Source organism: Gorilla gorilla, chromosome 1, assembly GCF_029281585.2.
Source record: "Gorilla gorilla gorilla isolate KB3781 chromosome 1, NHGRI_mGorGor1-v2.1_pri, whole genome shotgun sequence".
NCBI classification, from domain to species: Eukaryota; Metazoa; Chordata; class Mammalia; order Primates; family Hominidae; genus Gorilla; species Gorilla gorilla.
The window spans coordinates 168,530,852-168,545,136 of NC_073224.2; the positions used below are offsets into that span (position 1 = coordinate 168,530,852).

The 14,285-nt window shown below is 35.6% G+C and overlaps 1 protein-coding gene and 1 long non-coding RNA gene across 4 annotated transcripts in view; one reads left to right on the forward strand and one right to left on the reverse strand.

Moving 5' to 3' along the window:
• The window catches only part of NEGR1 (neuronal growth regulator 1), an 874,525-nt gene that overhangs the window by 830,890 nt on the left and 29,350 nt on the right, over positions 1 to 14,285 (forward strand). The gene's annotated exons all lie outside the window — the stretch shown is intronic.
• The window catches only part of LOC109024774 (uncharacterized), a 417,600-nt gene that overhangs the window by 51,710 nt on the left and 351,605 nt on the right, over positions 1 to 14,285 (reverse strand). The window contains exon 6 of one of the 3 annotated variants that reach the window (XR_010130711.1): positions 7,175 to 7,986. The exons of the other annotated variants lie outside the window; for them this stretch is intronic. This is a non-coding gene — a long non-coding RNA (uncharacterized lncRNA). Of the gene's footprint in view, positions 1 to 7,174; positions 7,987 to 14,285 lie in introns of those variants that run through there. 3 annotated transcript variants of the gene reach the window in all.

Here is a 14,285-nt window from a genome sequence, read left to right on the forward strand (position 1 = left end):
GCATTTGTAAAGATCTCTCTGGTAGCAGTTCTTTGCCCTCTTTGGGTGGATTACATGAAGGTTCCCCAATTTTTTTTTGCACCAGGAACCGGTTTCTTGGAAGACAATTTTTACAATTTTTCCAAGGACTTGGCAAAGGTTGTTCAGAGGCATTAGAGGCTCGTGACGAGTGCTCACCCTATATCCCTAGGTTCCACGATCCTATGAGAATCTAATGCAGCCACTGATCTGACAGGAGGCGGAGTTCAGACGGTAAGGGCCGCTGCCTCTCCTGCTGCTCACCTCCTGCTGTGTGGCCTGGGTCCTAACAGGACCTGTCAGCAGTAGAATAGATAAAGAAGTTGTGGTATATTTATACAGTGGAAACTTATACTGTAATAAGAATGAATGAACTCCAGTTACAGACAACATCATGAATGAATTTCACAAACATAATACTGTATGAAAGTTGGCCAGACACAAAATAATGTTACAGTATTGTTTGAGTCTATTTATTTAAAGTTAAAACATTGGCACCAATAGAAGTCAACATAATGGTTACTCTTATGAATGAGGCTAGTTACTAGAAGGGGGACATAGTGACTTCAAGGGTTTGGGTCAGGTTTCCTTTGTGAACATTTATCAAGCTGTAGAGTTCCAATTTATGCACTTTTCCAATGTATTTCAATTTAAAATGTACATCGGAAAGAAGAATGAAGTAAAAGAATATGAGTAACCAGATTCCATTATGAATATTCACAGTCTAATATTGTCAACTTTAATTAAAATCTAAACATGCTAACTAAATTTCCACTTAAATTGGTCATAGGGATATAATCTATGTAAAACATTGTGAGTTTTGAATTATTTCCCTTTCTCAATAGTATTGTGCACAATTCTTAAAAGTCAATCTTGTCAAAAATAATTCATCTTACCTACTCAAAATAATTGTAGAGGCTTGTTTCATCATTCTATGAAACAATTCACTATTTCATGACATTTAAGAAAGTGTAGCTTTTTTCTCTCTTCTAAAACAACATGAAACCTCCTAGCTTTGTTTTCTGAGACGGTTATCTCAGAACAAAGTAAACAGGAATCTATTTGGTACACAACTGATTTGAAATGCCTATTACCTCTTCTTCATGGTTTTCTGTTAAATGACTTCCAATGAGTTCGTCTCAAATGAGGCAATATGGCTACTAGAAAAGGGAAACATATTTGCTAATATGGTCATAGATGTTCTAAAGGCCACATTAAGTCCTCCATGCTCATAACTCTCTACAGCAATGTGATTTAAATTTTATATTCTGAGATGTCTTCACTATTTAAAAAACAATAATAGTTTTCATTTGTGTCCTTTTGACAATTTCGTAAAAAAGGGTGATTTAATATGTAAAAAATATGGTGAAGAATTTGAACATAAAGACATGTTATAGTCTCTTCATCTTTCTTTTTGTAATTCCTATAATAGAAAGCTAGGAAATTCTGTGACAGAGGTTTAGCACCGGAATATCACACTCAAGAGAGCATTTACTAAATGTCCTTGGGAATGTCCAGTAGGTCACATAACTGAGATTGCAGAATTGTACTTGACCGCTGGCCTTCTCCCATGCAGGTTCCCATCAGGAAGCCAATTGCTTGCTGGAACGTAAGAAGACGCATATTGGGGCTTTCTATTTTTATTTAAAGTCATATGCATTTTCTAGGTCTTATTTTCCCAGCTTCATAAATTGATTTCCTCTCAGCTGTCTGCAGTTTAGATTGAAGTTTTTTTGTTTTGAGAATTTTATTAGAGTTAGGAGACTCAGGTGTCAGTTGTGTCAGACTCTAAGCAGGTCACTTACTGTATCTTCAGGCATCATTTCTAAGTCAGCCTTTTATAGTTCATCAGCCTATTCCTCTAAAGCCTTCAACTAACTTCAAGTGTAACAATATTTGGAGATTTTTTTTTTTAATCTCTAGGGCTCCATAGAAAATTCAAAATTTTTCTAACTATATTGTCCCACTATCTACAATCTTTGCTTTAAGACAATTTTGACAGTGTAAGCTATTTTTTTTAAAAAAAAAGCATTGAGCTTGTGTTCTGACCTTGAATTTTTATTTTCTCCTTGATGTATTGCAGTTTCTGAGAAGACGAGATTTAAGATTTTCCTCATGATAAGTCTTAACCCCAACTACAGGTTCAATGAGCAGGCTGCTAGAACCCTTCTTGGGTAACCCTAAAAGTGTATTAGTGTTACTGCTTTGTCATTTCCAGTTTAGCTCAGAAGCCAGGAATATTTGTAGAAGTTATTTTGTCTGTAAATTACATTTATTTATTGTGTGTATGCATGTTTTTGTGTTATTATTGGGCTCCCATTCAAGAATGTAAACTCCATGAGAGCAGAGATTATGTCCATTTATATGCCTGAGCTGTGGTATCTCCAATGTCTAGAATAGTGCTTGGCACATAGTAGTTGCTCAAAATATATATTCATGATTTCAAGAATATTATTGTGTTATAATGTTAGTTTGTTGCCTTTTGGACAAAAACTGTGTTATATTGTACTTTATATATCATGTCATGTGACTACTTACTGCTTATTGATGGAAATATATTGTTGTCTACACAAGGGATTGACAAACTTTTTCTTGAAGAGCCAAATAGTAAATAGTTTTGGCTTTGCAAGCATTAAAGTGTCTCTGACAAATACTCAACTTTACTGCAAAGACTTAACTTTGCTGCAAAGACTTAACTTTGCAGCAGTAGCAGAAAAGTAGCCACAGAAAATATGTAAATAAATAAACAGGTATCCAGCCCACCCACTTCTTGTTTTTGTATGGCCCTTGAGCTAAAAACAATTTTTAGATTTTTAAATGGATTTCTTATATCAAAAGAAGAATGATATCCCACGTGTCATGGGATATTGACATGACATAGAAACGGAAATCTGAATATTATTCCCATCACACTTGGGATATTATTCTCCTGGAAATTATAATTTCCATGTTTATAATAAATAAAATTTTATTGCAATATAGCCATGCCCATTCATTTAAGTATTATCTAAAAGTGCATTTGCATTCTAATGTGGGGTTGAGTACTTGCAAACAGTGAGCAAACTACAGAGCAGAACCTTTTAAAATAGGCTGAAATGATAAGGCTTTTTTTTTTTTAACATTTTTCTGGTCATAACAATCTCCATATCTTCAAAACATGTAAAAGTTCAAAGCTTTACTTTTGGGGAGCTTATGGCTCCTACAATTAAAACATAGTAATTATAATAAAGATAGAAAAAGATGTTACTCTATGCATATTAGTGAGATCTGTAAATGTAGAACACAATGCTTAGTTACCTATAATAATTGATTCAAGAATCAAATGCATAAATGATGCATACATGTGATGCTAAAGAATCATATAAATCAATTAGGCTAGGTTTCCCAACTCTCTATCAACTTTCAACAATTCTTTACAATGTAAATGGAAATTAACTTCTCACTTTTATCCTCTGATGCAGTTGAAAGTGCTAATGAAAAATCTAGAAAATCTGGACCTCAGTTAATCACGACTTGGCTGTAGATTATTGTGTTCTATAAACTAATCAAATGAGCATTACTTATGTTTATTAGAAAAAACTAAAGTATGTTTCTCACAAATTGTAAAAAAGCTGTTAACATTAGGCAAAGCATATTCAACTGATTAGAATGTGAGCTTTCTCCAATTAGAATATGAGCTTTAGGAGGACAGGTATGTTTGTATCCTCAGTACCTGATAACTTAATGAAAGAATTAATGAATAGTGCTTACAAAGCCATTCATTCATTCATGCATCTGATCAAGAAATAATCATTTGATGGCTATTCTGCACTTGTACTGTGAAAACACAAAGATATATAAGAAACTGTCTCTGCCCCTCAGCAACCCTTTCACTGAGAAGATAACATATAACTAAAAAAGTGGATATAACAAAAAGTTTAAATATTAATTTAAAGTAAAAGGCATTAGATAGCAACGTATTTTTAGGTGCCAAATAAGTAATACAGGAAATAATGGCTATGACAGTTATGAGGCGGAAGGATCACTGGGATCTAGCGAGGTCAACAAAGGCTTCCTGATAGAGGAAAGACTTATAAAGGCACTTAAAGAGTGAGTGAACACCCATTGTATCCCCAAAATATGCCCATGTATTATGTAGCAATAAAAAAATTTACAAAATCATCCTGTATTTGATAAATACATAAATAAGTATAATGTTTAGATAGCTAAAGCGAATGAAGAACACAAATCGGTAAAATTACCATCTTTCTGGACGCTACTCCTAGATTGACCAGAAGGTTCAAGGTGAACAAATATTACTCAAAGGCAAAATAATCAGTTCTGCCCATTCTCCACTTATCCTCCACCACTGGCTGAGCCTGAGTGTACAGATCCACAAAGTAACCTAAACACAGTAGAGTCTAGAACAGAGGGGGCAAAGTGAGCACAGGATATCCCTGAAAATTCAGACCCTTAAACATTTGGGAAGATGATTGTCTCAATAACCTTCAATTTTTTTCTGACAAACGATCAAAGTCAGCAGCAACCTTCTCTCAAAACAAGGTCCAGTAGAGGGATTACTACTGTTGTCTCAGAATTACACTCACCTGTTTGTCTTAAGCTTTTTCAACATGACCAATTCTTGTTTCCCTGCACTTTAAAAAAGTTGTTAGGATTTTGCCATGTGATGTGAAAATGTTCAATTTTATTAATTATTTAGTTAATTAATTAATTAATTAATTTTTTGAGACGGAGTCTCACTCTGTCTCCCAAGCTGGAGTGCAGTTGCACAATCTTGGCTCACTGCAATTTCCACCATCCAGGTTCAGGTAATTCTCCTGCCTCAGCCTCCTGAGAAGCTGGGATTACAGGCGCATGCCACTACGCCCAGCTAATTTTTGTATTTTTAGTAGAGTCTGGATTTCACCATGTTTCCAGGCTGGTCTTGAACTCCTGACCTCAAGTGATCTGCCCACTTCAGCCTCCCAAAGTGCTGGTATTACAGGCTTGAGCCACCGCACCCGGCTGAAAATGTCCAATTATTTAACGATGGAAAAGTTTTCCTATGTTGTTCATTGATGATAAAGAAGAAACATTTGAAATCCAGTAAAAAAAAAAAAAAAAGTAATGCTACCTTACCATTGTGTTTTTAAATGTTTCATATTTAAATTTTCAAGTAACATGTGGAGTTAGTATTTGCAAATGCATTTATAGAGAGGTTTTTTTTCAAGGTGAGTAATAGAAAGGTGTTTCCTAACATGTATACTTTTTATGATTCAGGTTCTTATAGGATGTAATCACTAGCAATATTTTTTAAATATCATTTTACAAAGTACATTCACCTATTTCAGCTACCAATTGATATATTTACAAAAGTCAACATTGTGCTAAGCATGGAGAGTACTAAATGTTGGATAATGTAGATTTATATCTTCAAGGAATAAAAAAGTACAAAATATGGTGAGAATAAAATAATCTTCTATAATTTTGCAGGGTTTCCTCTCCTAATTGGACTATCTTTGTTTGTAAATGCTTGTCCATGTAGTGTTCTTGATAACCTAACAATACATGAAAACACTGCAGTTACCCCTTGAAGTATCTACCAAACAACCAAGTTGGGCTTAGCAGGAAACATTCCATGATAACATAAATTCCCATTTTCTAATAGCTGGAAATCTAGTATACGTGATAACATTTACTCAGATAGCTAAAATACAGAGCAGAAAGGGATTTTAAAAACCCTTGATGATGCCTTCTCATGTCACTAAAAGTAAAATTTTACTTCATTACTGTTGTCTATAAGACTCTGAATGATCCAATCACTCATCACCCAGCCTCATTAGATACATTCTTGATCATCATAGTTCACCAAGTTCTTTTGTGGTCTAGGTTCAAAAATGACAGATTGCCATTTTTATGTCATGGCATTTGGCAAAGCAAGTCTCATGGCTAATTCAAAGTCATGAGGCAGGGAAATACATACTGCCCACAGTGGGAGGGCCCTTAAAAAGTACATGGCGAAGGGTGTGGAAGAAGGAAAGCTAAAGGATTGGGGCCGATAACAACCTACCACACCAGATTATGTGCAAATTATTTTCTGTTCCAGCCACACTAATTTCACATCAGTTGATAACTTCACTTTGGAGCGATTGTTGACCACTCACACATTGTTTATGTGATTCACCACATGGCCACACATTATGCCTGGAAGAAGTGCATTTTGGCCGCATTTGTACTGATAATTGTTTTGGACATATGTCTCCCTATTCAGCTGGACGTGCCTTGAAATTCATCTGTCATTTATCACTACCAAAGCCTCACCTACATTTCTGTACAGTGTGAGCACCCTATAAATGCTGTCTTTTAATTGATTGCTTTATCCTGTTTTGATCTATGAGTGTCCAATAAATTTTCATGGGTCTGATCATTTGGAAGCATTAATATTCAAAATCTTTCTAAAATACTCACCTGCATTAGTTAAGATGATTGAGATTATAGGACTGATCTAAACCCAGACACACAAGACTTTGTTCTTTCATTTCTATAAATATGACAATTTTAATTTCAATGACAGAAATAAAGACCTAAGGTAGTGTCTCTCAAACTTTAATGTGCATTTGGATCACTTGGGACATCTTGGTAAAATGCAAATTTTGCTTCAGCAGCCTGGAGTGAGACCTGATGGTAGGCCTTTCTAACAAGCTCCCAGCTGAGGTTGATGCTGTTGATGCCTGCACCAAATTGAATGGCAGATGTCTAAAGGAGTCAGTAGTATCCTTTCCTGAATAGAATCCTTATCCATAAGTGATATAATAACTGCATTTAAGAAAAGTAACAAGAAATCACCTCAACATGTCGATTATTACAACATTTTGTTTATATATCACAGGCCAGTTTTATGTCTTGAAAATTAGTAGAATTTATGTTTTGGAAATAGATCTCTAATCCAAATAAAACCATATTCATCAAATAGCAATTACTTTATTGATCTATTGCAGGCTCTGGTTGTTGGCAATGAATGCAGATTATACCTGGACAAGTAAATTGAATCAATGCTCATGAGAATTTATAGAATTTACTGGTAATTCAGTATTTCTCACATCATAGTAAATCATCAGTTTTAGTGTTCATCACTAACAAAATGTACTGATTTACTTAGAGAATAAAATACAATATATTTTGGGTGAAGATACTTATTCTTTTATTCATTTGGAAACATATAATACATACTAGGACATCAAATTGTGGTAGTCAAAGATAAAACAATGATAATGATATGTGACACCTATTCTCAATGGATTCATAAGCCATAGAATAAAAATGGGTAATGAAATAACAATAAAATAAAACAATAAAATAATGCAGGAAGTACTATGTTCCTTAAGAAATGAACACAAGTGCTAAGGAAGTCTGTAAAAAGAAAAATTACATGAGGCTGAAGAAAAACAAGAACAGACCAAAATTTATTTATATATATGTATGAGAGAAATAAAAGCCTGTATGTATATATCTATAGATATATAGATATAGATATAGATATAGGCATATATGGAAAAAGAAGAAAGACCAGTAGAATGATTAAAATAAGAAAACAAGAATCCCTCAGCCAGAGTCCCATCTAGAATCTTTAATAAAGCATGGTAAGGTAAGCATACGGAATCAGTTTTGACGAGAAGTATTGTCTATCTTCTACGTATTTTAAAATTTATGCCAGGCACAGTGCCTCATGCTGGTAATCTCAGCATTTTGGGAGGCCAAGGCAGGTAGATTCCTGGAGGCCAGGAGTTCAAGACCAGCCTAGGCAACATGGTCAAACTCTGTCTCTACAGAAAATACAAAAATTAGCTGAGTTTAGTGGCATGTGCCTGTAGTCCCAGCTACTCCGGAGGCTAAGGTAGGAGGACTGCTTGATCCCAGGAGGCAGAGGTTGCAGTGAGCCAAAATCACACCACTGTACTGCAGCACTGTACTCAGTGAGAGAGTCAGATCCTGTCTCAAAAACAAAAACGAACAAACAAAAACATTATTGAAGGAAAGGACATATGGTGAAATTTCATTTGAGTTCTAGTAACACCTTCCACTTTTGCTCGTTCTTGAATATTTACTTTTCCCACCACCTTTCTCAGTTTTGGGATTTGTAAATGAGTTGATCTTTAATATACAGAGCTCTATTAAGAATCTATTACACCCCTCCCTATACACTGCTTGGAAAACACAATTATTTGGAGTACTCTGGAGAAGAATAAAAATAGTGATAGAAAGTGGAATCAGAAGGGAAGATTAGAGAAAAAAGGATTGGGGAATTTGCTCACCAAGAAAAGATCATGGGGGAGCTTTGATTTTATTTTGAATTTTGGACTGGGAATAGTGAACAGTTATTTACTGATCAGAATAGGGCAAAAAGAATATGCTTCAGTCAGACACTTAAGTAAGCACCTGTCCACATGTGCCTCTGGCCAGTATAGCTTGCTCCTCCTGTGAGTGTACCAAGAGCAGGGCAGGTTTCCACCACTCCATCACTGGCCAGTGAGACTTGCCAGCCTTCTAGATCAGCATATTCAGGTTCTGGCCATAATAGCATCAAATGGGGCCAGGTGCTCTCTCTCTCAAGAATGTCTGGCCCCATCTCACTTTTGACAGTCTGTGTAAAATTTCTAGGCTTCTTTGATAACCAAAATTGTGAGCATGGATAAAGACCAGTTCATCACAGCATAACTAAGGTTAGTAAGGCCATTTTCTCTGTTTGGTGCGCTAAACAAATACAAAACGCTATTATGCCTAAGTGCTTTTTCGACCTAAAAAATGCCCCTCAAACAAACAAACAAACAAAAAATCCTAAAACACCTAAAACCTCTCTTTATTGCCCTGAAAGTGGTTCTTCATTCCTCTTTTCAGTGGGATGAGAAGGCAATTATGTTTGTTTAGAGAGCTTATTATTATGCAGAGTAGCTTTCAGCACGACATACAAAAAAAATGAAGATTCTGGGATTCATCACATTTGAAGTGTCATTATAATTTGATAGACTTGCATTACAATAAGGAAAGATTCTAGGAATATGTATGTAAGTACCAATGTACTTTTTCACAAGAAACATAAGATCCATTAATTCTTGGTGCCAAACTTAAGCATAGCCAGCCCCAGATATCAGAATGCCCATTATTTTTTCATTTGTACACCACCAACCTCAGCAATCTTTGACTAAGGGCTTATAAAGAATACATAAACATCCTCAAAGCCATCCAAACAGTTTACATGAATTGATCTGTTACTGTTGAAACTCAACAAGCGTTGTAATTTGGCAGGTAACTGGTTTAAACCATAGATCAGCAGCTGTAGCTAATAGAAATAGATGCAAGAACAATATCTAGCAAACCATGCAGCCCCTGTGAGAAAATCTCTCTAGAAGATACTGCTAATAATAAGAGTTCTTGAGAGGCCACTAAAAGGCAGTGTTGCTTCATGAAGTGCATATTTAATATAGCTCTCCTTCCTTTGACTTGAAAATAATCATACTTCTTTTTCTCATTGTCTGACCTGGAGGGCTCTCCTTGCCTGAAATATAGCATGAGCACTGCTGACACTTCAAACAAATCTTTTAAATGTATCTTAGACAAACACAAATTAAGGCATTTAATTTTCATGGTGAAGTCAATTAATGATACCCTTCCCTCTTTCCAAAGATCTCATGCTTAACCTGACCTCTTCCGCACTCACATTTTTCCAAGTAAAGAATATAAATACATAGATGAACATAACATTTCTAAATGCAAAGTAGAATGTTTGTAAATATTTTCATAAGAAATTTAGCATACAAGCACCTGAATTTCTTGACTTGCTGATATGTTAGCTTTTTTTTAGCACCATTAATTTACAAAGTGGCCATTATTTACGATAGGTAAGACTTCATCCATCAGTTTTATAATCATTTTTTGAATAATAGCTGTATTGAGTTATCATTTACATGTGATACAATTCACCCATTGAAAATATACAAGTCAATGGTTTCTAGTAAATTCACAGAGTTGTGCAACCATCACCACATCAATTTTAGAACATATTACCTATAAAAGAAACATTTAGGGATTTAGTTATCACTCCCTAAAAACCTCTCATCCCACCTATTCCTAAGCAACTACTAATCTTTCTGTCTCTATATTGTTGCCTATTCTGGATATTTCATATAAACGAAATCATTAGATTTTATAATTATTTTTACTAATTAATTATATTCAAGTAAATATACTTCATACTCTTAAAAATTATTCTTTTTTTCTGAGCCAGGTACCTATAGTGTTATGGGCCTATAGTGTTTTTAGGGTTATGATTATAGCTTACATTTAAAGCTCTATGATTGCATAGATAAGAATATACATTGGCACTTGAACAACATGAAGAGGCCCTAAGCCCCTATGCAGGTGAAAATCTCCCAAAAAACTTAACTACTAATAGCCTACTATTGGCTAGAAGCCTTACTGATGACATAAGCAGTTGATTAACACATACTTTATATATGTATTATATACACTATTCATCCAATAAACTAGAGAAAATAAAATGTTATTTTAAAATCATGAGAATGATAAAGTATAGTTACTATTAGTGGAAGTGGATCATCATAAAGGTCTTCATTCTCATCATCTTCACATTGAATAGGCTTAGGAGGGGAAAATAAGTTATTCTTGATGCCTCAGGGGTGGCAGAGGCAAAACAGGTGGAGGAGGCAAAAGAGAAGGCAGGAGAGGTAGACACACTTGATGTAACTTACAGAAATACAACATAATTTCTGTCTGATTTTTCTGCTTTCATTTCTCTAAAAATATTTCCATATGGTACGAATGCTTTCTTCTGCATTTGCTTTAGTTTCAGTGATTGTGTCATGGAAGGGTTAATATTATAAAAACAAACAAACAAGCAAAAATCAAAACAGTCTTAAATAATCACAATCCTCCTGGCAGATTGTCTAGTGTCAATTTGTTTTCTGGCACTGATTCATCTGCATCTTCTTCCTCATTGTCTACTGGTTCAGAAGCACCCATCTCCATCAAGTCATCTTCTGCTAATTCTTCTGGTATGATATCTATTAGTTCTTAAATTTCTCCAAGATCTTTGTATTGAAACCCTTCATACCCCACCTTTTTTTTTTTTTTTGCCATATTCACAATCTCTTTCATTATTTCCTTGATTGCCTCTGTTGTAAGTCCTGTGAATTCATGTACATCTGGACACTGTTTCCTCCAGCAGGAATTTATTGTTTCTCACTTGATGACTTTTACAGCTTTTTCTACAACAATGATAGCATCTTCAATGGTGAAATCCTTCTAGATTTTCATGATGTTCTTTCTATTGGAGTTCTCTTCCATAACATTGACAATCCTTTACATAGAGTACTGTGTGTAGTGAGCTTTAAAGGTCCTCATTACCCACCACACATGTAGAGACTGAGTTAGAATGTGTTGAGGAGGAAGCAGACCACTCTGATGCCTTCCATGTTGAACTCATGGAGTTCTGGGTATTGCCCAACATCAAAAGAACTTTAAAAAGTAGTTCCTTATGGGCAAGGTACTTCCTGACTTCAGGGACAAAGCATTGATGCACCTCTTCCAAGAAAACTGTTCTCATTGTCCAGGCCTTCTTTTTGTGCAGTCAAAAGATGGGCAGCAGCTGGTATTTATCTTTGCCCTTCAAGGCTCAGGGGTTGGCAGCTTTATACATAAGAGCAGTCCTAATCATGAGCCCAACTGCATTCATTCAAAATAGGGAGTTAGCCTATCCTTTCCTGCTTTAAATCTTGCTGCTCAATTCTCTTTCTTACTAATAAATGTCTCTGTGACTTTTTTTTTTCAGAATACAGCACTTTTGTGCTCATTAAAAACCTGTACAGACAGATATCCTTTCTCCTTAGTGATTTCCTTAACGGCATCTGAGAATTTGTCTGCTACCTCTTGGTTGGCAGAACCTGTTTCTCTCGTTATCTTGGCATTTTTTTATGCCAACTCTCTTTCTAAAATTATCAAACCATCCTTTGCTGACATTAAGTCCTCTAGGTTTAGATCCTTCACCTTCCTTTTGCCAATTGTCACGTAATAACTTCAATTCTTCTCTAATCATATTAGAGACTAAAGGTATGACTCTCTTATAGAAGTCCTGCACCCACATAAAAACTGCATTTTCAATATGACATAAAAAGGTATTTTGCAAAAAGTACAACGTTTTTGCCCCTGCTGATGTAGATACAATAATTCCTTTGTTTGTTTGTTTGTTTGTTTGTTTGTTTGTTTGAGATGGAGTCTGGCTCTGTCGCCCAGGCTGGAGTGCATTGGCGCAATCTCGGCTCACTGCAAGCTCTGCCTCCCAGGTTCACGCCATTCTGCTGCCTCAGCCTCCCGAGTAGCTGGGACTACAGGCGCCCGCCACTACGCCAGGCTAATTTTTTGTATTTTTAGTAGAGATGGGGTTTCACCGTTTTAGCCAGGATGGTCTTGATCTCCTGACCTCGTGATCCGCCCGCCTTGGCCTCCCAAAGTGCTGGGATTACAGGTGTGAGCCACCGCGCCCGGCCTCCCTCTTGTTTTTTTAACTATAGTAACAATAAATCCTTACACTGGATTATTTGTCTTGAAGTGGCAGCCAACCACAGTTGCAGTACAATCTGCAGTACGTATATCAAGCAATTCGACTTTTTCTTATAATGTCATGACTTTTGTTTACTTCTTGGAAGCACTTTCAGCATCACTATGGCACTTCTTGTGACTCCAATGGTGTTATTCAAGGCTTATGATATTGCACTAAACATGGTTTAAAATAAACACAAGAACCTCGAGAAATCACTTTTTACTGCAATACACAATTTATTGGAGAGATGAATTTCTCACACAAAGATGATTACTATCACACAGTGTATTAAGCAGATACTCATCACTCAAGCTCACCACAATAGCAAAGGAAGTGGCTACAAAATTGTTACAGTACTACAATATGTACCACAGTTAATTTTATGTAGTTATCATTTAATACCACATCTTTACATTTATTTTCCCTGGACTGAGTAGCACTATGCACAGTCTGCATCAGTTTAAGTTTTTATAATAGATTTGTCTATATTTTATAGTAGTAAATGACAAAATAGACTAGTATCTTCATATATTATATGCATTCATGACATAATTTTTTCTTAATTTGTTTGATATTTCTAGGCTACACAGTTTGTCTGCCAGTTTTTTCAAACTGTTGCAAATCTCCAAAAAGTTTCTGAATATATTTATTGAAAAAAAAATCTACGTATAAGTGGACCCACATAATTCTAACCAGTATTGTTCAAGGGTTAACTGCATATAAACACAATTTGACCAGCCATTGAAACAAGGCTTATTTCTAACTTATTAGCTTATTACTGACTTAACAACCTCAACGTGACTTCAATTATTAGTATTTAAAAGTATATTTTGGTAAAACATATTCCTAATTGTTTCTGTTTGTTTATGAAATTATTTTGAAACATAGAGAAATACCAGTTTACTACCAGGAACAATAAACTTTGAAGCTTATAGAGAAAGATAATCTCTCTCACACACACACACTGTATGATATGGTTTGGTTCTCTGTCCCCACCCAAATCTCATCTTGAATTGTACTCCCATAATTCCCACGTGTTGTGGGAGATAATTTGAATCATGAGGACTGTTTTCCTCATACTGTTCTCGTGGTAGTGATTAAGTCTCAGGAGATCTGTTGGTCTTATCAGGGTTTCTGCTTTTGCATCTTCCTCATTTTCTCTTGCCGCTGCCATGTAAGAAGTGCCTTTCACCTCCTGCCATGATTCCGAGGCCTTCCCAGCCACATGGAACTGTAAGTCCAATTAAACCTCTTTTTCTTCCCAGTCTCGGGTATATCTTTATCAGCAGTGTGAAAGTGAACTAATACACTGTGCTTCAGGAATCATACTTCTTTATTGGCCAGGGACATTTTGGGGCAGTGTGAAGCACAGTAACTGGTGTCCAGTTTGAAGATTGCTTAAAAACAATGCCCTAATGGGTAACTATGTGAGATGATAGATATGTTAATTTGTTTGGCTACAGTAACCATTTCACTATTATCTTAGTTCATTCATGTTGCTCTAATAAAATACTTGAGACTGAACAATTTATAAATAAGAGAAATTTATTTCTTCCAGTTCTCAAGGCTGGGAAGTCCAAGATCAAGGTATTATCATTTTGTCTCTTGCTGTATCCTCACATGGCAGAAGGCAGAAGGGCAAAAGGGAACAGACCTGCCACTCAAGCACTTTTAT